Source organism: Ambystoma mexicanum, chromosome 1p, assembly GCF_040938575.1.
Source record: "Ambystoma mexicanum isolate Mex_15411 chromosome 1p, UKY_AmexF1_1, whole genome shotgun sequence".
NCBI classification, from domain to species: domain Eukaryota; kingdom Metazoa; phylum Chordata; class Amphibia; order Caudata; family Ambystomatidae; genus Ambystoma; species Ambystoma mexicanum.
In genome coordinates this window covers 415174251-415201441 of record NC_090921.1, presented here as the reverse complement: position 1 = coordinate 415201441, position 27191 = coordinate 415174251, and the positions used below count along the sequence as shown (strand labels likewise).

At 44.1% G+C, this 27191-nt stretch overlaps 1 protein-coding gene across 9 annotated transcripts in view; it reads right to left on the bottom strand.

Moving 5' to 3' along the window:
* MYO9B (myosin IXB) overlaps positions 1–26562 on the bottom strand; it is a 925026-nt gene extending 898464 nt beyond the window's left edge. For 5 of the 9 annotated variants that reach the window (XM_069649217.1, XM_069649219.1, XM_069649218.1 and 2 more), the window contains exon 1: positions 26233–26562. The gene's annotated coding sequence lies outside the window, so the exon portion shown is untranslated. The remainder of the gene's footprint in view (positions 1–26232) is intronic. The other 4 variants (XM_069649221.1, XM_069649220.1, XM_069649224.1 and 1 more) reach the window with 1 other exon arrangement.
* Positions 26563–27191: the final 629 nt, after the last annotated feature.

Sequence of the window (27191 nt, the reverse complement as noted above, 5' to 3'; positions counted from 1 at the left end):
CTTCCGAATGTTTGTTTTGAGATGGGAGGAGTAGAAGATGCTGAAACGAAGAATGAAGTGGCCACAGGTCAATAGTGAGGATAGATGTGATGAGAGGAAAGGCAGCAGAAAAGGTCAAGAGGGGTTAAGGAGTACTAGTAGTAGGAATACTACCATTAGTAGTTTGCCATTTATATAGTGCCTTTATCCCATTAGTAGGTCCTCAAGGCGCTTGTGGGGGTGAAAGCCCTCGGGGGACCAGAGTCCAATGTATGAGATTTCTCAGAAGGAATATTGTGCATGTGCGCATTAGCCCTAGAATGGGAGTTAGATGGGCTGGCTGCGTCCCAGCGAGCTAGTGATAGAAGGGTGTGACTAAAGAAGAGGGATTTGAGATCAAGTGGGTGGTTAAATACATGAGAGCTCCCAGTTAATGAAATGAGACCTAAAGTCACCAGAACCCCCTTACACCTCCCATTGACCCACCACATTCTCCCAATTAGACTCTTCCCAGGTCACAAGTCGAGGATACATGCGGGCGATAGCATTTGCCCATCATCTTTTTAAGGGATGGACAGCATCCCCCGTCCGTTTTACACTAAACAAAACGTATTTATTTTAAATTGGAAATTAAAAGAATATCGGTTAGTGCGTGTACATAACCCTGCATTTTAGAGCAGGTTGTCAGGTAAACGATTAGGTGTTCCTAGATTAAATCTTCGGTTTCATTTGAAATTGGGCAGAGAATAAGGACTATGATACCAAGATCCAATTTGTAAACCGGTTAACATTTGAATCACTTCAAAACATTTTGCCATCTGCATTTTATACATTTTTTTCTCTTTCCTTTTCTTTGAATCAAGTTCAAAGAACCAATCATGACCATATGTATATATGTTATGTTGGATTGAATGCATGTCTTGGCATTTTGCGCCGCTGGAAACATTTCTATGCAGGTTCTTAGATTTAAAAAGGTGCCCATTGTTTGTACTTTGCCAGCAATGTACACTTTCTTCATTTAGGGAAGGATTACTCACTATGAGGCATGTTCACTTCTGGTGGTGTCGTCTGTAACAATTGCGAATGTGGGGTCCATTTTCTTTAATAAAAAGGCCATCTGCAATGACTGTCCTCAACAAAAGTATGATCAGGATGTCTACCAACAAACCAAACCCCAGTTGGGTGCAAATGGCAGCAGGGCGCGCGCCGGTCAATCCCAGAAACATAAAATGACAGTACAGGGAGCCACCTGGTCCCTACAGAGGGGCCTCAACGGCGACACTGTACATTACAAAATACCACAATTAATGACACAAACAAGAGAGGATGGGAATCATCAGCTACTTGAAGTGGCAACTACTGCCAGGTCTTTGGGACTTTGAGATAAATGTTCGTGGGGCTAAAGCTGGACCAGGGGTCAGTGGGAATTTAAGAACAGTTGTGCCCCCACCCCAACGCTCCTACAAGCAGGGTGGCATAAAAACATGATTCGTCTCTTTAGAAGCATCTGAAATCCATTCCACCCCCTCGAGTCCAAGTGCAACATTATGCCAGCAGGCCGTTCTGTACACAGAACAAGTTTCTTGGCTCCCCATTCTGGAAATTTCTGACAAACAAGTTACTTTTGGAGAATATACTCTGCGGTCAGCGCACAACACGGGCACTGCTCGGAGAAAGCCACTCAAGAAATTTTCCATGCAAGGGCCTCTCAATGCAACAGCGGGAGAGAAGGTGGCATTCGGAGTTACTCGACCTTAAATCATATGCATGGACCAACGTGGAGCTCATGGGTTAAAAAGGCCCAGGTACTCTAGCCGCAACGCTTACAGCCGCTGTGTTTCATATTTGCATCTTACAAAACAGAACAGCTCCCCTTTATATTGTGATTGTGCATGCAAACACCACAAGCATTAGCAATGCCAACATGTGGGTTTTTGTTAGGCAGTGAAAAGGCACTTTCCAGGCACTGCTGTAGTGGCATTAACTGGATATTGATGGCAGCAGGTATAACATGTTGCAAGTACCTAGGCACATGATGGATGTGCATGGCAAATGCCAAATACTTATACACAAGCCAAAACTGCTGGCTTTGCCAATGCTTTTTAACAGTACTTCAGGGAAGCACAGGCATAGTGCTTATAAAATCGAGTGGCTGAAGGCTGACCTGGTTAATACATTTTAATTACACCACTAGAGGGTTTACAGCTCCAGTTACGTCATTAACTCACTAACTTGAGAAAACACTAGCAGAGACTTTTAGTGCAAAGTTTGATGGTAACGCTTGATTAAAGTGAGTTCAAAAAGATCCTAAGAGGATGCATTTTGGGCACGAGGGCCAGGAACTGGGTGAGAGTGGCCAAAGGGATTAGCACGGCCATGGGCAGTCAATGGGTGGGCAAATAACCACCACCTACGAGCTGTTTGTCCCTCCTCACATGCCATTTCTTTCTATCTTCACTCTAATGCAATAGTTTTGGCTTGTAGGTGGCACAACAGTGGATGACAAGTACATACCTAAAGCTTAACCCAACCAAAAGGGAATGGTTTCTTTCCGGTAACCCATCCAAACAGGAATTCCTCCAAGGATGGCTGAACAACAGGCACTTGGAGGGATTTACTCCTCAACTCGATCCCTCTGCCAATTCCTCTGGGCGCACGATAAAGTGCATCATCTTCTTCCAGCAGCCCATTAACTAATGGGCTCTTTCGCTTGATATCAGCTCACACTTCTCTGCAAGATTAATCCCTTCTCCCCACAACAGGACTTGTTGACCATGGTACAGTACCTTGTAACTGAGAACATCTATGGCAAAATTGCCTCTTTCTTGGGCTCCCTGGTGTACACTTGGGCCCCTCTTGAGGCAGTCCATCATGCTGCGGTACACCTTATAACAGGCTTCAATGTATTGACCACATAACCCCCATTTTGCATGACATACACTGGCTACCAAACCCTGCCAAGATTCTCTTCAAAAACGCTTGCTACCTTTCTGACAAACCTGCCACCTCTGGCAACACAACTTCTGCAGGAGCAAGACCATTGCAAGGCTTGAAATAAACCTGGCACACAGAGAGTAGATCAGGAAAACAGTCCTTCTCCTGTCAGGCACCAACATTCTCCTACTCCATGCTCCTGCAGTTCTGGAGATTTAAGGCCCTGCTTTTATGGGAAATTGCTAGGTGCACAATACGCAGTCTCCTGACTACCACAGCTCTGCGATTGCCCAGCAAATGTACTCACCTTGTTCTCTCCAAAAGCGTTGTATACGTGTTTGCGACTGCCTAGTGAAGTGACTCTTCAAGAGTGTTGCTAGGTCTGGAAAAGATCTGGGGATACGTGATTGTCGGGACACGAGGCTAGCTAGCCTTTTGGTTGTAGCTCCTGAACCAGGGCTACAACCCTGTATAGAAGCTCCCCCAGACCCTCTAGTGATACTTCTGCTTGTTCTCTAACAACACATACGATGTTCAGTTGCTCTAGAGCTAGGTTTATGCTATGCAAAACAAAGACTCAAATGTGGGGTCATCCTCCTGGTGTGGAGCGTGGTTGCCCTGCTGTCTACTCTATGGAAGGATATCCAAGGAGTCGCAAATGCAAAGGAGGGGAGAGCACACCCCAACTGAATGGGAAGAGGCCAGAAGAGCGCAAACGGCAAAGAAACGCCAACAGCTAGCCAACGCTGAGCAGGCAAAAAAGGAACTGTGCATCACTGTTGCTGAGCAAAGTACTCCAGGCAAAACACCTCGGGAGTGCTGGCACCCGGAACGAGAGTGGAGTTAGAAAGACAAAACCGCCAATAACCTAACCAGCACATAGTGGGAAGCCTGCAGAGACACCCAAATCCAGGGTGAGAGATTTGATCAAAGCCAGGAAGTTAAGCAGCAGCAAAAAAAAGCCTAGAAAGTAAAGCTGGACATTGGGATCTAGATTAAGTGGCATGGACATTTTGACAATACGCTGTACGATGTCACAGCAAACTGAGAAACCATTAATTATGTGGCAAGCTAGCAGGTCAGGAAACTGAGAAAATTAAGAGTAACACCCGAGAGAAAGGATTTGAGTTATATTATCTTGCATTTGTATAGCGCCTCCTTCCACATGGAGTTGAAACACTGTATGAACTATGGCCCTTCCACAGACCATGGTCTGAAACGAGGAGCATCACAATTCATGCAGCTGAAATTATATTTTTAGGCACGGTCCGGAAACGCAGAGATGTCTAGTGTAGAGGTGATGAAACCACAATAGAGGATATAGACATGGCAAAACGTGCAATCAAGATGGTAGAGACTATGACAGCTGGAACAATTTCTTTCGTGGGATTCCGCTGTATGCTATTGGATGCAGCACTATAGCAGGAAGGAGATTGTATGAATCCCAAGGGAAACTGTCTACAACCGAGGGCTACTTTATACTTTATATGCAGTGTAGATGCATATGGTAGACTAGGTTATGTTATGTTACTGGGCATTTGTATAGCGGTTGTTACCATTGGAAGGATTCCAAAGCGTGTTGGTTGAACGGCCTCAGGGACTGAAGTCCAGTCAGTGGAAAGAGTAGTGTAATAAATCGTGCTTATGTGCACTCTATATGTGTGCAGCCAGTGTGCAATACGTGGTGTGTAGCTGCATACCAGTGCTAGGTGTTATGCAGTGGTTGTGTGAGATCAGTAGAATGTGTGTAGTAAGACCAATGGACTTGGGGGATCTGCATTCTGGCAGCGCTGGTGTTTGAGAATGAAATGGTGTGCAGCTAGGCCGAATTAAATCGAGGGGTATAGCTGCATTCTATTGGTTGTTGGTACAGAGGAAAGAGTTAGCATAGTGGTGCGATTGAGGGTCTATGCGCTTTTCAGGGGGACCTTGTTTCTGTTGAGCTTCCAGTGTCTGTCGAGGAGATGATATCTCCTTTGGGTTCGGACTGTTAGGCTAAGGTCCTCCCAGTTTCTTGTTGGGTTAAATTGCTTTGGTGAAGACAGACGGGTGGTGACATGCAGATCAGTCCCAAAACTCATGTTACTGTAGAGGTGCTAGCGACGTCCTTGTCGGTAGTTATGCTGAATGGATTCCCCGATAGGTAGTTCTACTAGGACATTCACAGATAGTTGGGATCAATGAAGAGTAAGTGCTGGAACGTTCTTTGGTATATAGCTCTCCTCAGGGGTTTCCAGATATGTAGGATTAGCAAGCAAGGGCATTTCCTGGACTAGTGCATATTTGCAGGGCAATGATAACGTTCTTAAGTGCTAGGATCGGTAGTTCTGCTAGATAGATTCACTGGCAGGTGCGATTAGCAAAATATGTGCTAGAAACCCCCTTCCCCAGTATCTAGTACTGCTCTTGGATTTTCAGATGCACATGATTGGCTGGCATGTGCCTTCTTGGAGTGATTGCGTAGTGCATAATTGCATGGCCTCGATCAAGCTCATGAGTGTTAATAGTGCTTGGGTTACGAGTCTAGCACAGTCGGTCCCGATTATTGGTGGTAGATAACTCTAGGCCTCAGAGCGTACGTTATGCCTGCGGATGAGGTAATGAATTAATTCCCTCAAGTACATGGGTGCCACTACAATCCAGGTTTCAGGTCTGGGGCAAATGCTTCAGGTAATGAGGGTAAGAACTCTTCTGGCCTGAGAGTTTACGAAATTGACCGTATTGAGCAGGATACCACACAGGTGTCGGTCATGGTGGTAAGTCAAGTCATTCACTGCATTCCCTTATGTGTTTTTAAGCGAAGAACAAGGTTTTTAATGCCTTCCGGAAAGCCACATAGTCCTCGCTGTGTCCAATGCCGGGAGGCAGTGAGTTCCACAAAGTTGGCACCAGGGTGGAGTAGGCAGACCATCCGATCCTGGTTGAATTGAAGGTGGGACCACTAGGAGGGCAGTGCTGGAGCTTAGGGTGCGAGTTGGGTGGCAAAGCTTGATCTTTTCTTGTAGGAATTTGTGGTCTGCTTTGTGCACTGCTCAGTGGGTAGTACATAGGAACTTGAAGGTGGCCCTGCGCCCAATTGGGAGCCAGTGTAGGGTGCGGAGAGCAGGTGAGATGTGGTCCCTTCGTCCCAATGCGCGTAGCAGTATAGCAGCTGAGTTTTGGACTCTTTGGAGTTTTAGTTGGTAGGCTGGTGCACCCAGGTAGAAGACGTTTGTATAATCGAGTCTGGACAGGACAATGGACATAATTTCCACCAGTCTATTGGGGTAGGTGAAGTAAGGGAAAATGCGTTTCAGAAGCCTAAGGTGGCAACGATAGGATTTAGATGCATTGTTGATGTGGTGAGACAGAGTTAGGCCCAAGTCCATTGTGCAACCGGGGTTGTCGAGGTTTTGAACAGTAATGGTCACAGGGGGGGGGCAGGTTGGGTGGGGGCTGGTCGAGCAAAAACGGCCAGGGTGTTGGTTCGGGGATAGAGCACAGTTTTTTTGCATACAATGATCTCCGCTTTACCTGGGTTTAGAAGGAGATGGATAGTCGTCATCCAGCGGTCAATGTTTTTGAGACATGCTGTTCGGTCAGGCGAGAGGGTAGGTGGTTGATTTAGGAATGTACAAGATGATGTGTGTGTCATCTGCATATTTATAGAGCAAGTGAGGTTGTGCGAGTGGATGATCCTGGGCACGTGGGGGTAATGTAAAGGTTAAAGAGAAGGGGAGAGAGGCAGTCGCTTTGGGGTACTCCAGTGCTTACTACACATGCACAGAGAAAGATATACAGGTGCTTGCAAACCAAAAGGTCAATAACTTCAAAAGTTAGTTGCGTGCAGCTAACAAGTACACATTTGTATACATAATAAAAATTAATGTTCTTAATGAGAATATATATTTTCCTCAGCCTTTTCAAGTAGTTCCCACTATGGTACTGTAGCAACAGTAGACAGGCGGGTGCAATGTCTTCCCAACAATCCTCTCAATGCTGACATGACAACATAATACAATGTAAGGTGTACTCTTGCCTCGAGAAAGAAAGTTGCTTGCTGGGATACAGAGTCCAAACCCAAGAGCGAATTGAGAGAAACCATTTGCTGTACAAAAAAAAAATATATTGAATGCTGTATATTGGGAGTACCTGTGGGATGTATTTACCCGTGCATCCGAGCCCTACCTCAAAACTGTGCAGTACTGACATGGAAAACATCATGATGGCCAGAGCTTCCCAGAAAATGCACAGGGAAATGCATGAAGAATAGGCTGCCACTCATTTTTGCCGATGTTATGGGCACAGAAGGACACTGCCTAAACCACCAGTGGACTACCCACACAGTAGTCTGAAACCATTGGGAGTGGCAATGCCGATTGCCAAAAGCAAACCCATAACTGTTGGGAATTCATTTTCTTAAATCCCAAAAAGGGGTGCAGTACCAGTACTCACCACTATCCAAAAGCCGGCGTTTTAAAACCACCAGAATTTGTAGAAAACTGAATAAATGAGCCCAAGGCAAGCCAAAGAAAGACTTACTGAGAGGTGGATCCAATGTAAAGTTATATTCTGAAGTGACTTGAAGGTTTATAACAAGACTGGCTGAGCTGTGGATTTCAGCAATTTAAGTAAATTTGGACTGAAAGACATTAAAAATCTAAATGTTTAAATTGACTGAGTGACCTACGTCTGAGTGTCACATAGGTTGCAACTGTTTAAATGTCATAGTTTTAAACTTAGAATCAGCATTCTAGCTGCATATGTAAACATTGTCTTGACTTAAACTGGGTAACAAAAAGTGACATTTTATCTGAAACCTGGCTTAAGGAACTGGATTCTGCCCACCAGCCACCCCCATCAGGAGTGAAACTTGAGTCACAGCTGTGTTCCCAGGCCTATCTGCCTTTTGCTGGCCACACTAAGGATATGCCATCTCTCTGATAATTGAATTAAGGGGAGCCCCCACAGAATACAGGAGCTCTGAACAAAGCCCTCTCCTGACTCAGGCAGATGGTTTATTGCAGATGTCGTAAAAGTAGCTTCCTCCTGAAGCAAAGGGGAGGGGCACTGCCTGTGAGAGCAAGCTGGCTTGGCAGAACTGGAAAAACCAGAAATTCAACCTTGTGCTGGAGGAAAACCACACCCCTTTGGGGCCAGAACATAACTCTAAAAATTTGAATAACTCATAGTACGGACATGTGAAAATTTTATAAATGATACCATAATTCTTGTGATTTTTCTGCCCACATTTTAAGAGGTTTTTAGAACCGGTGGCATGTTCAGGGGGGTTTTAGCGGAAAAGAGGATATTACTCAAAATGTGTGCATGTGAAAAATCTGACACTTCATCAACTAATGTCCATACTCCTTGCGCACGTGTGTAAATTTGGGGTAATGTCCGGTATTGCAAACCAGTTAAAAAGTGCAAAATATTGCCATTTCTGAATGCAAGCTCCCAGGAAGAGCAGAGTTTGAACAGGGTATACCTCCTGTAATGCATGATGGGTGCATGTAATTTTAAACAATATGTAACTCTGCAAATATGTATTTGGTTTAAATCTAGATTTGTGTGCAAGTTGACAGGAGGATAGGACTTTCTGCAGGCTGTAAAATGACATCACTCTGACACAACTTAGCTCCCCCAATCAGGGGAGAAATGAAAGCTTGGCCAATGATAAGTGGAGAGGGGTAGGGTCTAGTGATGCTGCACACACACCCATTTTGAAAACACATAAAAGCAGACAGACAGGACAGATAGGGACCTTCAAATCCATTTGCAGCTGGAAGCTCTGCCGGGAAAATCCATACTTTACCTCCCTCAACCTTCAGAGAGCAGACATAGAGACTTCAAATCTATCAAATTTCCAGAACCAGAGAGAGAGCAGAGCTGATCCAGACCACTGTTAGCAGAACCAGAGAGAGCTGACCCAGATCACTGTGAAGTGCAGAGACCAGAGTCCAGTCTAAAACCTGACCAGATCCGTGGCAAGGCCCATTTAACTCAAGAATATAGTGTGAGTACCTAGAAAATGTGCAGAACCAATCTCTTAGTTAAAATAATATAATTCAATCCTATTTTAATATAAGTAGAACTGCCTCCTAACTGTCACCTGTCATTTGTAAAGCTGTCACCTGTGATTTGCTAGTTGCAAGCTGCACTTGTCTTTTTGAACTTTAAAATTTCAATCTGAAAAACGACCTTTATTCAATCGCTCATATCTCCGTGACCGTTTGTGCTAGAGACTTGCAGTAACTTTCATCTGGAAGCTGAGATCACATTCGCAAATTTTGCAGCGATTTGCAAATTTCTTCACGTGTAAAAATCTGCTGCTGCTTGCCTTTCAGTTGCCAAAAATTCGTTTAACCTGCTAGTTACACCCTAGATCCTTGCTAAAGTGAGCCTGGACTAATATTAACTTGATTTCACTCACCCTGAACCTCCTAGAGGGAATTAAAAGCATTTTAGCATATTTTTCACTTTATTGCCAGCACATATAAAAGCATTTTGCCTGTGTTTTAAACTTCTGTAGTCTAAGCTTGCTGGGGTGAACTGAATCACATTTGATTGCATTTCTGAGAACTGTGTGCTTTCCTTCCATTTCCTTGCATTGCATCAATGGGGGGAGGGGACTGCCAGAGAAAAGTGATTACATTGTTTTGCTGAAATTCTATCAAGTTATTTTCTTTACTGCATTTCATTCCACATTGCATCCATTTGAAACCATAAAAGTATTGTTGCTATCTTATCCATCCTATAACCACTCATCATTGATTATAAAGAGGTGTGCTAGTGCCAGATTCTCTGTTGTTAATCTTTATCATATCAGATTAAGTGTGCTATTCAATTATTAATTTATTATAAAGCGCGATATATATATATATATATATATATATATATTGTTTAATTTATCAAATAAATCTTTTAAATTTGCAAAACAGAACTACTTCTTGGCTCAGTGGGGTCAGGAGGATTCCAAGAGAGGGGTGTTATATAGGGGTAGTCATCCAGAACGCATGAACTGGACATAAAGATATATCAATAATGGTTTTCATTCAGTATTCTAGACTAGGCGTTGACTTGGCTGTAGTGCTGAATTGAATCCTCTTACATACCCAACCCCACAGCCATCTGAGAAACAGATCCTTCACCAAAACCGTGAATGCTGGGTATGAGTCGCAACATTTCTTAAGCATCACAGGAAGGCCTCGCACAAAATCTTTGCATGCTCAGTGCAGGAGTTACAATAGCCATTTTAACCCTCAAAGATGAGGGACAGGCCCAGAACTTTCCAAAATATAGATTTGCTGAATTTGAATTTTGGAGTCAGTCTTTTTTTATCATGGAGTCTTCACGATTATGACCTAATGCTTTAAATAGAGCTTACCACATGTGCACAGTAATTTTGTGAAGCGGCTATCAACATTCTGATTGAAATTTATTTTATTCATTGCTTCCTCAGCAGAGAATGTTACTAAAACCAATCCAAATAAAAATGGAACCTGTAGACCAGACGCAGTTGTCTTTTGGTGCTTAACTCACTCAATATGATAATCATTTTACTGCTATCGGAAGGAGGAAAGGCGCGGTCGATTGTGCCTGGATGATCACCCGTGGCCTGCAGATTAGTCACAGATTTCTCAGGGAGGATCATTTTAACCTGATCTCATGGCCACAGCATGCCAGTGGAAGCTCCAAATCCCATAGTCATCCAACCGATGAAGCAAAAATCATTTGTAGCTGCTGAACGGAAATTTGAAGCAGGATATTAAATATTACGTCAATCTCTCGCAGAATGTGTGCAGGTCAACGTTCAAGGTGGTCTCCTGGGCCTGTGCCCGAAGACAGGGCAGTGAAGTATGGGGATTGTTCTTAACGTGCCAGGTTTTCAAGGCCAAATGAAGAACAAGGTGGTCAGCGAAGGTACCAATCCCGTAATGGAGGCAGAGATACAAGAAAAGGGATGATGCATCTTTTGGGAGCCTGATGCGTGGAAGCGATAAATGGCGAAATAGGATAATACTTGGAGGAGCCGAGGTTGCTACTTGGAGAGAAGCGCGCTGGCTGGAATTTAGTGGAGTGTAAAAGGTGGACCCAGAACGCTGAAGACTTGAAGCATCAACCAAATGCATTTAACGACAAAGCCAGAGAGCAGGGCCAGCAGGATGGGATCACATTGTATTAGGTCTAGAAGCCCGTCTAGAAGGATGCTAGCCGTGGCTCTTGGCACTCGAAGCCTACGGATGGGAAGCCCATGTAGACGCAGTCTCCGTAATGCAATCTGGATAATCATTACAACACTAAGGAAACATCAGGTACTAGTTGGGAAAAGCCGGTGTCAACAGGCAAACTAATCTGAAGGGCAACTGAGAGGCCAAAGACGAATCGAATGCCTGGAGGGTGGGATAGGAGGTAGGGGTTAAAAGGAGGACTGGCCCAATTATGGTTGCCCACATAGATGAAGGCCAGTGCTGGTACATGGGCGGCATTGCATCTTTTTGAGCCACTGTAGAGTGGTAAAACGGTTATAGGTGTTTTTAACGAGGACAGTTTCCTGGTTTTCACATTACTCGCGCATTTTACTCCGCTGCAGTTTGTTTATTTGTGTTTAATGGGGGCTCTCTCTCAACCCTCCCATCTAACCCCCGCACCCCTACTGCCACCCACCAAAACCGCCAAACACGCAACATATATTTAGAAAAAAACAAAATTCTACGTTAACGAGCACAATGTGCAAACGAGGAAACTGGCCTCGTTATAAAGATGCCTCTCAGTGGGTTGGACACACATTTAACTGAGAGGTTAGATTACAGGCTGGCCCTACTTCACTTACAGGAGGTCTATAAAATTAGTAACTTTAGGGCGTGGGGCGACATTATTTAGGTACCAAAAGACACTTGCCTAGTGCAGAATCTGGGCAATGGATCAATAAAATGAGATTTGTTGTTTTTTAATTGGCTGAAACCTAAAAGTGGGAGGAGAGATCGATGAGCAATACTTGCTGTCTCAGGGACTCAACATGTTACCCTACCGAGATTGCCATGCATGGAATTATATAATGGCACCAGTTCCTATAGAGATCGTAGAGGTGCTTGGTAGTCCACGCGCCTATATAAACAAAGCATTCGAGCGCCTGTACAAACAAAGCATTCTAGCCGGAGGACATAGCAGCAAACACTTATATGCACCACTACTAAGGGGAGTATCAGCGAATTTTACTTCATAATAAAATTGGCAAATAATCCCACAAAATTAAAATAGGGAGTAATAGTACTCCCAACAAATAACAGGAAACAGACGGAACCATGTGCCCCTGCTTTCAACCACACAGCTCCATGGACATGTTTGAACCAGTAGTGTATGGAGTACACCTCAGGAAGAAACTATTATTGCTTCCCGATTGTAGGAAGCAAAACTGTGCATGAATATATGTGCAAAGAAATAATTACTAGAAAACAAAAACAAACAAAACATCTGTTTTCCAGTTAAAATATAATTTTACTTGCTTATAAAATATTCCCATTGGTTAAAAAAAATAAATAAATAAAATAAAAAAAACTTACATTTGAACTCCTAAAACATATTTCTAACTCGCAAATTTAAAAAATAAGAGGAAAATACTCCCAATTCCAAGACTTATCTGGAGCACTTACTATATGAAAATGTATTTCTGCCAGTAAACCACAGACAACATGCAATTCCAGGTAAGCGTGTATGCTTATGGAGCACGTTGAAAGAATAAGTTGGCATATTATGTGACCCTTCCCATGTAACTATGCGTAAGGCAGCAGGGTAGTTGCACACAGAACAGTGCAGTCCTTGATAGCGGCCCCCCTCTCTAACCCTCTCATAAGATGGATGCGCACAATGGGGTTTCCAAGCCCTGCAAATGAATGGCCTCTGTTGGTTCTGTTCCCAGCCATTCATTAAAACCCACATGGCCCCAGCATGCAAATGGAGAAGCCCCAGCCCTTCCCCAAAAGAAACCCATCATTTAAGGAGCCATGCATAGGGTCGCTGGCGCCAGCCCACTTTACAGCCTCTCTCGTGCACAAAGAAAAAGAGAAGAAAAAAAAAAGAAAAAAAGGAAACAAATTGGGTATTCCGTCGGTGCTTCGATCCCCTCCAGTTGGTAAAGCAAAAATACAGTATTTCCAGCCAAAATGGCGAATGTTGTCCGAGTAACAGGAAGACCAGTTTCGTAAACTGTCATTAAATGATGGACATTGCGTCTCGCGTGAGGCAACTGCTGCAGGCACTTGCTATATTGCTCGAGTACATGTCCTTTGGGAGATGGTGCATATCAATTTCAAAGGTTTTGCTCCTTTAGCGCACAACTATCATGTGTATGACTTTGCAGCGCTGTAGCTTTGTCAGAAAGGGGAGTGGATGTACAGCTCAGAAAGACCCAGACCCGGGGGTCTGGTGACTGGATCAAGGGTGACCATACAGATGCTGATCTACCTATATGCAGAGGCATGCAAGTTCTTCAAAGTGGTCCCACATGAACATGTTATGTTAAGTCATTTGTAATGCGCACCTGGTACCAAAGGCTGATGGGCGCATATACTGAAAGCTTTGTAACACATTCTTTATGTCATCCCATTCATGGGGTGCAGAGTTCCCTGTAGGCCCGCCCACCACTGCGCGCAGAAGAAGCAGCTTTTCCAGCAGCTAGATTGCACCAAGGAGTACTGCGTGGTGAGCAGGGCCTGCATGACTGGCACAGTGCAGGCCAGGCATCTGGCTTTGGGTTCCTCGTGCTTCCTAGTGAAGGGAGGGTAATACCGATCCAAAGGAGTCCTGTCTGAGGGCAGGAACGACCTAGATTTAGGTAGATCTGCTGGATGCATGTGCATGGAATGGCGAGGCCCGAAAGGTTCTGCACAGGATGCTGCAAACCAATCCTATGCATTCTCCAGCCAGCTCGCCTTTCGGCAACGTGCCAATCTGGTCCAATTGTACACATAGCTCTTGCACCTTTTCCTTCTCATGCCTTCCCGAGCTGCTCATTTATCCCTCGCCCTCATCCCAACTATCTACCCGACTTTTCTCCTGATCACTATTGAATGATCCATGATACTCTGCCTTTTCCGCTCCGACAGGCAAAAGCGCTTTCATGCCATTAACTATTGCAGTAGGCGCTATATAAAAATGCAAGATAACGTAACATGCACGTTGACCATTGAGGCACCAGAAAGGTGTTAATTGGTGAAAACAGAATAAAAAATTAAGAGATTGTCAAAACGAAGGAGCGAGAAGTGCATGTATATAGACAGGTGGCTGGGTGTGTTACATAATGCCACTGCAACGTGGTTTGTGTTCCAAGAGTGTAACTGCACAGGAAGGCAGAATTCTAGAAGTAGTTTATGCACAGATCTATACGTGTCTCTAGGAACAGAGACTGAATGCGTTAAGGGTCTAATGCAGCAGTATTCAAACAGGGGGCATGTCCTCCCTGGGAGCCACGGCCTCATGTCCAGGGGGGGACACACCCAGAGTCTGAATAAAAAATAAAAAATAAACATTCTAGACTCCAAAAAAAGTCTGGTCTTCAGCATGCGGCTATCATCACACTAAATTTCTAGACAGAAAGAAATGTAGTGTAATCTTAGCCGTATGCAGGTAAAGGTTATCATTACACACAATATTCATTACATGAAGACCAGATTCAGCATACAGTATAATGGCCACAATATACAGTAGTGTAGCTCTCTACACTGTTGGGCATTGGATCTTGCATGTTCTGTTAAACCATGACATTAGTTAAGTGTGATATTTAAAAAGCACCATAAATAAAATAGAGCGATTGCTGAGCAAGCGGAGGCATTTGCATCCGTGATAGGTCTTTCTACAGGACACCCACCTTCACATGCTTGATCAAACATAGTTAGGGGTTCCCGCCATCTGTTTTTTTTTTATTCTTGTACTGACATTTTTACAAAGCTTTAAAAAACATGAAATCTGCTCTGATAATTCTTTTTGTCACAATAATTGGCTAACAAAACAAGCTTTGGCAAAGCCACTGTTTCCTCTTTTATAGCCATTACATAGTTTGCCAAACACTACCGTGCATATGCTCAGGTACTCACACGATTCGCCAGCTGTCAACATCTTATGGACAGATACGACTTTTAAAGTACTGCCTGCAAAGGCCCATCTCCTTTCGACACAAAAACCAAAACTGATGTAGACGAGGGGCCAAATCTGAGCCACATGCCCCCCGCACAACTCTCTACATGAAGACAGAGAAACAATAGATGCGCCTCGCTTTTAGGCCCATCACCACAGCCATCGATGTATCGCAGATGTGAAAAACTGTATTCCCTTCGACAACCGTTCAGACCATACCCAATTCATGATTTGGATGACATGGAATTAACTTCGATCGATCAGGCCGACTGACTGGAGAACCAGAAATCAATGACGTCATCAAGACGTAGCCGCGTTTACACATAAGTACATAGCCATTCATTCATGAAGCTACATGGACCTGCAGTAGTTTATTGCATATAGGCACAGGGCAAATGCCTATGACCCACTTACGCAGAGGACGAACACACATACATGTTTTATATTCATATCTTTCGCCAAAGCTGAAACCGCAAGACGCAGCAGAAGTCGGATAGATTATATATATATATATATATATATATATATATATATTATATCTTGCATACACTTAAACTGCTACTAACATAGAGAAGCCATAAGGGACGATATAGAAGTTATAGGCCATCAAACCCAGCAAGAAAAGAGACAAGTTCGAGAAACAGAGACAAGCTGACACGATCACCACAGCTTGAGGCGAGCAGAAAACAGGATACCCAGTCAAGGACTAATGTGGAGCCATCTGTAGCAATTCAAGCTAAAATCCTCAATTAGAAGGCAAGAGAACTTCATTTCGTGGTCTCGAAACATGTGACCTGGACAGAGAAGACTGTTCCCAGAGAACCAAAGGAAAGAAGATATAAGTGTTGGCTACGGTTTGTTAACAGACTGCACTCTCACAGGCTTGGCCGATCAGAAAATCGCAGCATTAGAAAAAGCTCAGAAAATAGCAGCATTAGAGAACGCTTCACACCTCTGTGTTCTCTCCATTCACCTTGAAGAGGTACATTCAGTCCGAGAACTGTCTGGGCTCCCAGGAGTGGCTGGACACACACTGTCCAATTCAAATTCACCTTTAGCATGGGGATATAATTTGTTGCAAAGGCCAATGGTTTCTGCGACCTTGCAACATTGAGGATGGGTGGTCTTAGGGGTGGTCTTAGGCGGGGTCACTGGACATGGTCAGCCAATCAGTAAACTAACCAATGAAGTTTTCTATATGCATCTTGCCTAGACCGACCAATCAACATAGTCGAAAGGTTTCCAGGAGGGAACCTGTGTTTGTGACGTCACCAGGGAACATTAGCGACAGACACATGCTTCGAAGCCGAGAGCTCTAGACGAAGTTTGTTTTACTATTGTAATCCCAGTTTGTTTCCTAATAAACAACAGTAACTTTGTCCTATGGCCGAGTCTGCCGTTCTTGTGGCTGGGAGTTTCTGATGGGCCCAAGAGTACTCTGCATTTATCTGAGGTGACTGCTAGAGGAGCCCAGCCACGATATACAGTGGGCTTTATAACTACTTGTTTAATCATGTCAGCTTAGATTCATAAAGACTGCATGTTCCTACCATATTCTAAATAAATAGCTTTAATTTTGTCATCTTCCATTTTGTGAAATTAACATAGGTACCTTCTCTACCTTGCTGACAGTGTCGAGGTGGATGTCTGGCCACCCATATTGTCTTATAAGCGAGTGCGCTAGTGAGACCTGCTCCTTCTACCGAGAGTGGGATGTAAAATGGACTTCGGTTCTCCCATCTGCAAAACTAGAAGCGCTTAGACACAGGACAGTTGCTGATAGAAGCAGCAAAATGTAATGCGATAGCTTTCATCAGAACATGCATTGCCACGAGTCCCACACCCCCTGGGATGGGTTTAAAAAAGGCTCTGGTGGGCTTTGAAGAAATTACAGTAAGTACCCTCCTCCTCAATATCTGTGCCCCTGAAGCAAAGGTACAGAAGGCAGGAAGGCTAGGTGTAACTATGGACAGTCCTAAAAGAGTGTCAGATGTGTACTGCAGCTCCCATGGGAGCAATGGCCTGGACCGCTCTCCCTGGAAACTAATGGGGTACGCTAGCAAATTTATGGGGATGGCTACAGTGATGTGGGAGCCTGGAGAACCATTAGCTGAGGATGGGCTCTTTTTGGAGTTATCTGCACAACCCAGTCCTTTCCAGCCTTCTCTACCAGGGCTATAATTGCCTTGCTTTAAACTAAGTTGAATAGGGTGTACCTGTGCATTCGAGGAGTGCAAAATCAGCATACCAGCTGTGACAAGAAGGAACGGGCGTGTGAGGGCAGTTGAAAGGGCTGCTCTATTCTGAGGACACTTCAGTAAAATTAGGGAATGGCATTTTTCAAATGCACGTTTGGGGGAGGGGGGTTAGCAATCGAAACAGTGTGTGGTGTATAGTAATACCTGAACATTTTGCAAACGGAATGTAGTTGTGCTTAGAAACGACCAGAGTGACAATTTGCGTCTAACTGCACAAGAGCGAGCAAAAAGGTGCATTTATACCCACCCGCCCTACAAAGCACCAGGGAATTATTGGCACCCAGTGCAGGCATATTCTTTATTGTGTACACAACTTTAACATTGGAACTTTAGTTGAGAAGTAGAAATCTAAAGGAGATAGAGAGATTTAGCACCTTTGAAAACGTTCCAAAGACATGCCTGAAGGGCAAATGTGTAGTCGTGATTTTCTATTAAGGAGTCAGGACTTTCAGTTTACCAGGAAGGGGTTCTCGGCTTTAGGCTAGCCACATGACGGCCATGAAGAGTTGATCTCTTAACACATAAAATCTATTGACTAGGATTAGAATGCGGGTGAAACATCCTCCTAAATGAACAATAAAGCATCAACGGGAGTATTTAGCGCCGCTCTGGAAACGGCAACTCACCAATGCCAGAGGACTTGTGAACGCACACTCAGAACCCCCCCCCCCCCCCCGCCGTGTCAATGCCACCATATACCCAGCTACTGCCATCATTTCCCAGATGTTGGCTCAGGTATCATTGGTCAGTAATTGGCATAACACTTGGACAGATATGGACATAGGTTTCCAGGTATTGCCATCATATGCCCACGTACACGGGTCATATGGCAGGATTATGAAATGTTTGCATCTCTGCAGCCAGTCTCACAACCTTTTTGCGGAGTGGCATGGTTCAGTCTGGTGCTGCCTGTGGGGGAGGGGGGAGCGAAGAGCAGAGATGCTGTGCTCCTCTCCTGCGCACATGCCACATGCACTGGTGAGAGAGGAGCAGGGAATCCCCAATAGTTATCACCGCTTGGTCCTGCCGCAAAGGCACATGGATCAGGAAGGGGGGGGGGGGGGTCGCGGGAGTAGGACAGTGCCGCTTTACCCCTGTCAAGAGGTCAGCCGCTAAGGATGGCAGCCAATAGGAGTGCAAGAGGTAAAGGACGAGAGATCTGTGCCATTTGATATCCTGCTAGAGCACTCTTTGAAGCCCTTGCTTTTCCCGCTGCCAGGTTTCTGCTGTGCAGTGTCGCAGCAGGAGAATCGCTCTGGGGCCTGCAGAAATACTAGGCTGCATCGTGATCTAGGTTTCACCACAGGGTTGCAGAGGGGCTTGCAAATAAGTCATTTCTTTCCATGTAACTATGGAAAAAGAGAAGAGACTGCAAGTCTACCTCCATAGACAGCAACCCTAGAGACAGATGTTCAGTTTACTGTTCATGGGACAGCGGGGAAAGGCAAACTCCAAATACAACTCTGGTACACTGCAGGATGCATCTCACAGCCTTTTATTCGTTAAGCATTGGCCTTGGTCCCTTTTGGAGACAACCAATCCAGTTTTTCCGAACGCCAGTGTACCACGCCATTAGTTTCATTCATCAGGATGCTTGATTTTGTATTTTTTGAAGTCTCTCGGTTTTATTCAAGATTATATTGCAGAAATCCAGACAGGACATCACCCTGGTGAGTTGCATGCAGTGATCAATTTAAAATAAATAAATAAATAAATAAATAAAGATAAACTGCGCACTGTGCTATGTGTTGCATTGAGAAAAGGAACGATCATACTAGGCAGCGTAGTTTTTCGCTTTCTGTGCCAAAGCGAAGGGTATACTCGGTTCTAGTGGTCATAGCAATGAGATGACCACTCACCCCACCATGAGGCGAGTTTCAGAGCTGGGAGGAGGCACGGGCAGCTCTCTTGCATTTATAAATGTAGTCACCATGATGCTTTGAGGACAGGCTCATGTATACAGTGATAAAACACCATTCTAGTCAAATTGGGGCTTTCATGCTTTTCATTTGTTATGCACTGGGCCCAGTTTAAGTTGGAAGCATGTTCGTAATGTTGGTGCAACTACACAATTCACTTCTTAATGTACTTGCCATGAGTCATGCATATATAGATGTGTATGGAAGCCATATACAACTATATCCCTCTCCAAATGCTGTAGCCTCCCGTCAAGGCAGAAGACTGACCTTTATAATGAACTGGGGCATCATAGCAAGAGGATAGGACACTTGTTTGCTGTGGGCTGAGATATGAGAGTATCTGGCCTTTGCTATATAGTTGCACACATTTTAAAAGTCCATTATAGAATTAAAAAACACAGTTCATATCAAAATGCATTAAAACGATCAAAAGCAAAAAAACAACAAAACTAAAACACAAAATCCATTCCTGCCAAGGCTACAAACAATCACAAAATACATCTATTTGATCAATGATACAAGAGAGACAAACATAACTATTGATCAAAGGTAATCATAATCCAAAAGAATAAAATTTCATGAGAGATAACGCAAGCAAAAAATGTATAGAGCAAAATTCATGATGAAAAATCACAAGCAATGAAGAGATGGAAATCCCTAAAAAAATGACCACTTTAGTCTGACCAAACATGCTTGATGTAATATCTTTATGACTACTATAGTAACAACAGATTCTTCCCCACTGGTGATTCGAGCAAATAAATTCCCCACATCTAGTACATTAGAATGGTGTACGTATCGAACCAACCAAAATGATATATGCACTTTTAAAGCAGGACAATCCAGGAGGATGTGCTCTCTATTCAGGGACACACCCTCATTCTTATATAGCTCACAACCGGTCATCTCTCCAATTTCCCCCTCTTTCCCTGCGGATCTGACCTGACAAATGTGTTCTGTTGGTAACAGACTCAGTCTGCATCGCAGGAATTGACTGCCCAGTAACAATTTGGAATTTTCTTTTAGATATTTGGGATTACTCCTTATGGCTTGTGGAGAGGTGATAGGCTCCTATAAAACCTATACCCTCTCAGCCTTGCCATTATTGTCTTCCAATCTTGTCTGATGTGGGGTGTAAGCAAAGGCCCCAATGCAACTGAAGGGCCGTGTGAAAAAGGCCTGCCTGTCATTACCAAAGGAACAGCAGCATTTGAATTCACAAAGGCCGAAGAAATACAAAGGTCCCTTTCACATGAAAAACAGGATTTTTAGACACGGACATCGAAACGACTTTGCATGTGTGTTCACAGTTTAAAGCAAGTCAATAGAAAAATGTTTCCCTGCCAATATAAAGATGTCAGGCAAAAGACATGGTGTGTCTTGACAAAAAGTAATGTTACAGGTGAACATTTGAAAAGAAAAACACACTGTGTTGCCATGAAATGTTCCTGTAGTCCCGAGGCACACTGTGTGGGTTTCTTTCTGCAGTGGCAATCCTAAAACAATAATGTAATCCAAGAGCATATTGGAAAAGCACATCACATTATTGGCTGAGTAATAAATGCAGCATTTTCACGGAAACTGCCACCCATCAAAAGTTGGTGCTCTCGGACAATTCAGACCCACTTTCCAGCAGAAAAACAAACAGCATATAATTAAAATAAAGTATTGTATTAATGACTGAAAGAAACAGCCCTGTACTTTCAACTCAAACGCAAAGTGAACCCTGATCAGTAAAGCACACCGTATGTCAAAGAATCAAGGCTGATGTTAGAAAATGCAATATGTGAGTACCTTTCAGCCAAGGACAAATGGTAGGCCTCTGGGAAAAATTCACAAAAGACTTCCCCACTGAAAGCCTGGCTTGCATCCCAACTGCAATAAAATGTGGCCCAAGGGGTGTCAAAAACCAAGTTTCCCTAAACCTGCTGTCTCTGAGGGCAGTTCTGAGCAGGCCAAAAGTCTCTGGCTGGTGAACAACCAGAATGTAGGGGGGGAGGTGGGAACATAGGGGCTATACTCAAGGCTGAACTCTGGAGGAAAATATACAGGCAAATAGAAGCTTGTCAGATCAAAACGGTGGTCCCCTTCAGATAAGAGGACACAATGCCAGATGCTGAAATGAGGGATCTGTGTATCAAATGCATTCCCCATTTACGATCTGCACCCTACACCTCAAAGAGACTACTAAAAAACACTGGCCCAGAAAGGCAAATGGCGCTGGAGCCAGGAGGCCTCCAATTTGCGTATCCCCAAGATTTGCTATTAATTTTAAAAGGACTTATAATTTTGGCTTTTTTCTCAACAACCATAAGTCATACTTTGATTGGTGTGTCTTTTTTTTTTTTTTTTTTTTTTAGATAATTTCCAGGCGATTTTGTTGATATAAAATTCATCCACCTGCGACTTAGGGAATTGTAACGGCAAGCTAACATGTGTTCCTGGCTGCTTTTAACATTTCCCGAATGTGAGAGTTGACGTGCTTGTGGAGGGCAAAATTAGGAATATGGGTAATAAATTACATGTTCCTAAAAGATTATGTTTTTTGTAAAAACGGCTGAAAATTGCCAACCAGCAGTGCATCATGGTGCGCACCCGGCTGTTTTATTACATTCCCCATGATTAGCTGAAGCAGAATATATATTTCTTATGGCAGTAACTAATCACAATGTTTTTGACACAGATTTTTGCCAAAATAAGAACAAAGAGGATTTCAAAGGGAAGTTGCTATATGTCTGTTTCAGGCTCATAAACCAATCCTGAGAGCGGTGCTGGATTTGGGAGGAGAGAGAATGTTAACCGTCCAATCCTATTTACAAGAACTCTTGCAGGGAGCTAGCCAAGAATGTAAACTTGATGGTGTCATCACTACTGTATTAAGTGGATGCACTATGAGGAAGGGAGAGAGCTCCTAAAATTACCATTGTGGAAGGAGCTGCTGAAATGTACCATCCGACAGCTGCCAGGAAACACTAAAGAGATTTTGCTGCAATTGCCTCTAGGTGGAGCCGTCTACTGCTGGGGAGGCCGAAAAGCTGACTAGACCATGGGGAAAAGCTGGAGACCAACCTTGAGAGTGGAGTGACAAGACCCCTGCCCTATCCTCCAACAGGGTCCTGAAATGCAGCTCACTTTCCTGAACTTTAAACAGAGACTTTCTATGTAAGTAGGACTGAGCCCTGGGAGATCAACAGGTGGGGGTGAGGGGGTCTGCTTGCTGTAAATCCTTTCCCTTTATAGTGGGCAGGGGGGCACAACTGTGTGGATCCTTAGCCTAACTAAAAATATAAATGTAATTAATTCCCCTTGGCAGAACACAGCATGGCGATTTCTGTTAAAATTCAAAATTAACATAGCTCATTCCCACTGTGCGCTGAAAACTATAGACTAATTTAATTGGGTGATCCTATTTGTCCTGTAGACCCCGACTTCTTTAGGAAAAGGGGTGTTTTCGTCCCTAAACTAAAAAAAATGCCCATTATTGCTATCTGGCTTCCCCAACACAGGCTTTTAAGTGGAGGGGGTCTGAAATCCAAAATTCTCAAATTCCCTAATTTTTCTGTCCAACGTCCTGCACAAAGACCAAAGTTGGGGGTCTGAAAAACCAACTGCTAAATCACCCTGTGTTTATTTTAAAGCAAAAGTGTGGGTGAAATCATTGCCATATGCATTTGCAAAACTAAACTGCTAACCTTTTAAGCACGCAGGAAAATCAAAATTGCACAGCATTGCATATGTAAATGGAATTCGGCCATGGACCAGTGCTGATTTTTTCTTAAAAGTGAACTCAGTAGAAAAAGAAGTATTGGAATTTGTGTTCACCCCCCAACTCGTTGGTGTGATTTATTTGTGTAACAAGAAGTAAATTGTAAACCACAAAGATGGTGGCGTGTGTACTTTAGTGTGATTTCCATTTCCTATAATTCAAATAAATACAAATATATTTACTGTACACCGGCCTAGTTCTTGGCTCATTGATAGCTCAGGAGGAGGGATCCAAGGGGCACGATACTAGGCTGAAATAGGGCTGAATTAAAGAACTGACATTAACCATTATGACACGTAGCTGGGGAGCAAAGGAACGCCATCTGTTGAGGGTGTCCTCTCAATAAACGGTTACATTAAACAGAATTTTTGTATTGCCTCATTCGGGTGGTCAATGAGATCTCTGATGGACAGTTCAATTGCACTCAACCTGATCTACTTTTTCCCTAAACTTGGCCACAGAAACCGTGGCCGTGTATATCAGGGTGTGAGCTAGATCGTATAGCGTACCTGCCAAAGGAACCAATAGCATTCAGTACAAGATCGAGAATCTCCAGTCCAGCTTACAACTTTAACGAAGATAAACCCAGTTCAAATCTCTATGTGGATATTCCACGCAGTCAGGCAAACAGAGGGCAAACTTCCAGACGCGAGACTCCACCTTATTGTACGCTAAAGCTCTCAAACCATAGCCTATCTTCGTAACATTTAACAGCTTGGGTACCACCTTCATTTTATAGAAGGATATGAGAGGAGAGATCGAGAACCTAAAGATTAGAGTTCTAATTTTTGATCTGTGCAGCGGCCTGGATCGCATTAGACATAATGCGGGCCATGAGGATTCCAGTGTTATCAGCTGCATCTAGTGTGAAGCCGAGGAACACAAGAGATTGGGTAGGAATTAGTGCCCGATTGGGTTGACCCATTCTCCTTTCTGGGGTGCTTATAAAACAGATGATTAGTGTTTTTCTCTTCGCAGGCACCTCTTCCAGAAACCTGCAGAAACTACAAGTGATACAAAACAATGCCCTGCAAGCAGCACTTAATATCCCAAAGAAAAGAACACATTCAGCCAGCAGAAAAGCCACTCACTGCCTGCCTATCTGCGAACGAATCATCTTCAAAACGTTTCAGCCACAAGTGCCTTTCCTACACCACCCCCTTACCTTTCCCGAACAATTACCAGACCATTCAGGGTGCCATATGCTCACTGTCTTATCTTACCTAAAGTCCGAAGAGCCAAAGCAGGATGCTCACGCTTCCCCTACATCGCAGTCCAACACTTGAATGCCCTCCCACCCTCACTCAGAACCAAACAATCATACCGGGTATTCAGCAGAGCTCTAAAGACCCAGCTATTTGAATAGACGGCCTTGCCCTCTCTCTGCCATTGCCTTACCTGTACTCGTACCTGCACAATTTACCAAATTTGTATGTAATGAACGTGTTTCCTGTAATCAGCACCTTGATGCCCTTGGGTTGTTTGCATGCTTTATAAATTAAATAAAGTTGATACATAATTCATTCAGCAACGAGTATTGCATCCAATTTTCTTTGTAGGCCAACCTGGGTCCTATCTGGAAGGAGGATGTCGGCGTATGTAAAGGTACATGACAGCTAAAGAGAAAAATCCTTGGTGGGGCAAATGAGGACCTCGATAAGAATTCTCCCATATCTGACAAGTAGAGGTTGAAAAGGGAGGGAGCCAATACACAGCCCTGGCGGAGGCCCCTGCTTGCCCGAAAGCACTGCCAGCGCACCATGCTCATTAAACCTAACTTGAAGTAGTGTGTGCTCATGGAAGCAAACTGGTATAGATCATTCTATATATTGTCATCAGCACTTCCAGGCCCAGATAGTTGGCTGCTTCCGTGTCTATGATACGACAAATACTCCAGATTTATTATTGTAAAGGTCTTCATGGAAGCCCACAGAAGTTAGCTTCTATACGTGGCTTGGCATCGGGACCATGTGGTACAACTCCAAACGATGCTCCAGTTGCAGTAGTTACACTCACCTCCCATTGAGTAAAACAAAAAAAACAAGCAAAGGCTATCGACAATGGAGAGTGTTTGCTGGGGTTTAAAAACATGGTTTAGCAGCCACTCCAGACAAAGGAGGGCAATATGGACACAATGTGAAGTATTTGCCTCGTAGTAAAAGAATGAAAGGGACGCCCCCGCCCCTTCCCCCTCACAAAGCTTTGAACGAGTGGACACAAACAGGGTAAAGCTCAATTAAGAGCCCCCCCCCAGCAGGCGACTCATGTCATGGGCGACCCAGAGGAAAGTGATACCGTACTTGTTTACAAGAGGGACATCCTTGTCAAAGAAGCAGCAAATACCAACGCGCCTTTCTCCAACACACAAACTCCAGCCTGCTGCGAAGCTCGGTGTTCTATTTAGTCTCCTGCCCACCGCAGTGCTCGCTCGCACGCGAATACACCGTTACTGCGGATACTACTACCCTTGCACAGTTTCTAGTGCTAACACGCATTTAGCAGCCCGTCTGTGGTTGGGTTACTGCTGAAGCTCCACAAAACACAGATTTCCACTGCCCCCCACACCCCCCCCTTGTCCTAGCACAACGTAATAACAACACAACAAACAAAATAGAACACTTGGAGGCCAAAACAGCAGTGGCATTGTGCACACAATCCCTGAAGATGGGAGGGGGGGGCCGAGTGCCACTATAAACTGAGTGTTCTCCATAGGTAAATACAAACACGGGGCTAAACATGGCCTTCTTTTCGTTACAATTGACAGACGTCCGTATAAAAAAAAACACTTTAAAACAGCATTGCACTGTCAAGCGGTTTGTAAACAATCCGCATTTTAATCAGCCTTGCCTGTATACCCACGGTACAGCACAGAGTGCATGCACAACGGCTAACGAGTACAACTCTTACGGTATAAAGACTGACATGCCCGCATGCTTATACGTATCAACAGACTGTATATCACACTATTCCTGGTATACAGACACCATCGCCACCTCCCCACGATAAATAAATAGTACCGGTCAAGGAAGGCTGCGCCAAGTAATCAATCACTAACGTCCACTATCACAAACCTCCCAAACCATAGTCTTGCCTCCAAAAGCCACCATTTCGTTGAGTTTATTTTGGACGAAATGACTGCTTCATTTTTTCTTTTCTGTCTCTCATTGTAATGCTGATTTGCAACATGTCCACAATTGAATATTTTCCCTCTTGTCGAGTATCTTACATAAAGACGAGCATGAAAAGAGGAGAAAAAGATAATTACCCCTTGAAACATCTCTTGAGTTTCATCAGTGCGGGCAGGGTCTGACAAAGAAGCCTTCGAAAGAGCAACTTCTCCTTTCCCAGCCAGCAGGGGTGGAGGAAAAAAAACAAACTTTAGAACTGTCTGAAGCAAAAGCTGATCCTTTCTCCTGGTATCTTCCAGCCGGTCAGGGATTCCTTGCGGCGCTGCTGTTAGGTCCATGCAGTGTATCCGGGCGGCTGGGGGATACTTTGTGTCCCCCCCTTCACATTAAAGAAGGGGGAGGAAACCCTCTCTGGAGCCTGTGTGTGGTAGCAGCAAAGAGGAAGCTGTGCTGAGTCTGCACAGCCCCTCCCTGCTCAACCCACACTGCTGCTTCCTCCCTCTCTCGCTGCAAACTTTTTTCTTCTTCAAATACAAGCTTTATTGGTTCACTATGGTGACAACTTACAAACAGAACCTTTCTCAGACCTAGTTAGCCTTTATTCACCTACTCTGTCCCCGCAATTCATCCAGCTGTTATATCCTTAGTATCCCGGCACTTGAAACGCTGCTTTTCCAGTGGAAAGGAGGGCCCAACACAGTCCCAAAAATGCAAAGATAAAAACGGAAAGCTCCAGGCCCTGCACTCCGTCATGGGGAAGCCGAATATCATTCGTACTATAAAATATTCGGCTTCCCATGTTACAGTGTGGGAACTGGTGTTCGACAATCTTCGAATACTCTTAGAGGAAATAAAGAGATGCAGCTAAATCTGCCCCTCCATTAACTGCCTGTATTTTAAAGAAATAAACGGATGCTGCTGCTTAATTTGCCCCTACCATCACCCCCTGTAGCTCTGACACTAGACGCACAGCATCATACCAGAGCGAAGATCCACAACAAGCATTACCGATAGGCAAGGTGTTTTTCAAGTAATTAAAAAATGTATATTTATATATTATGGTTAAGTTGCTAAACTCATAGGAAGAGCACTTTTT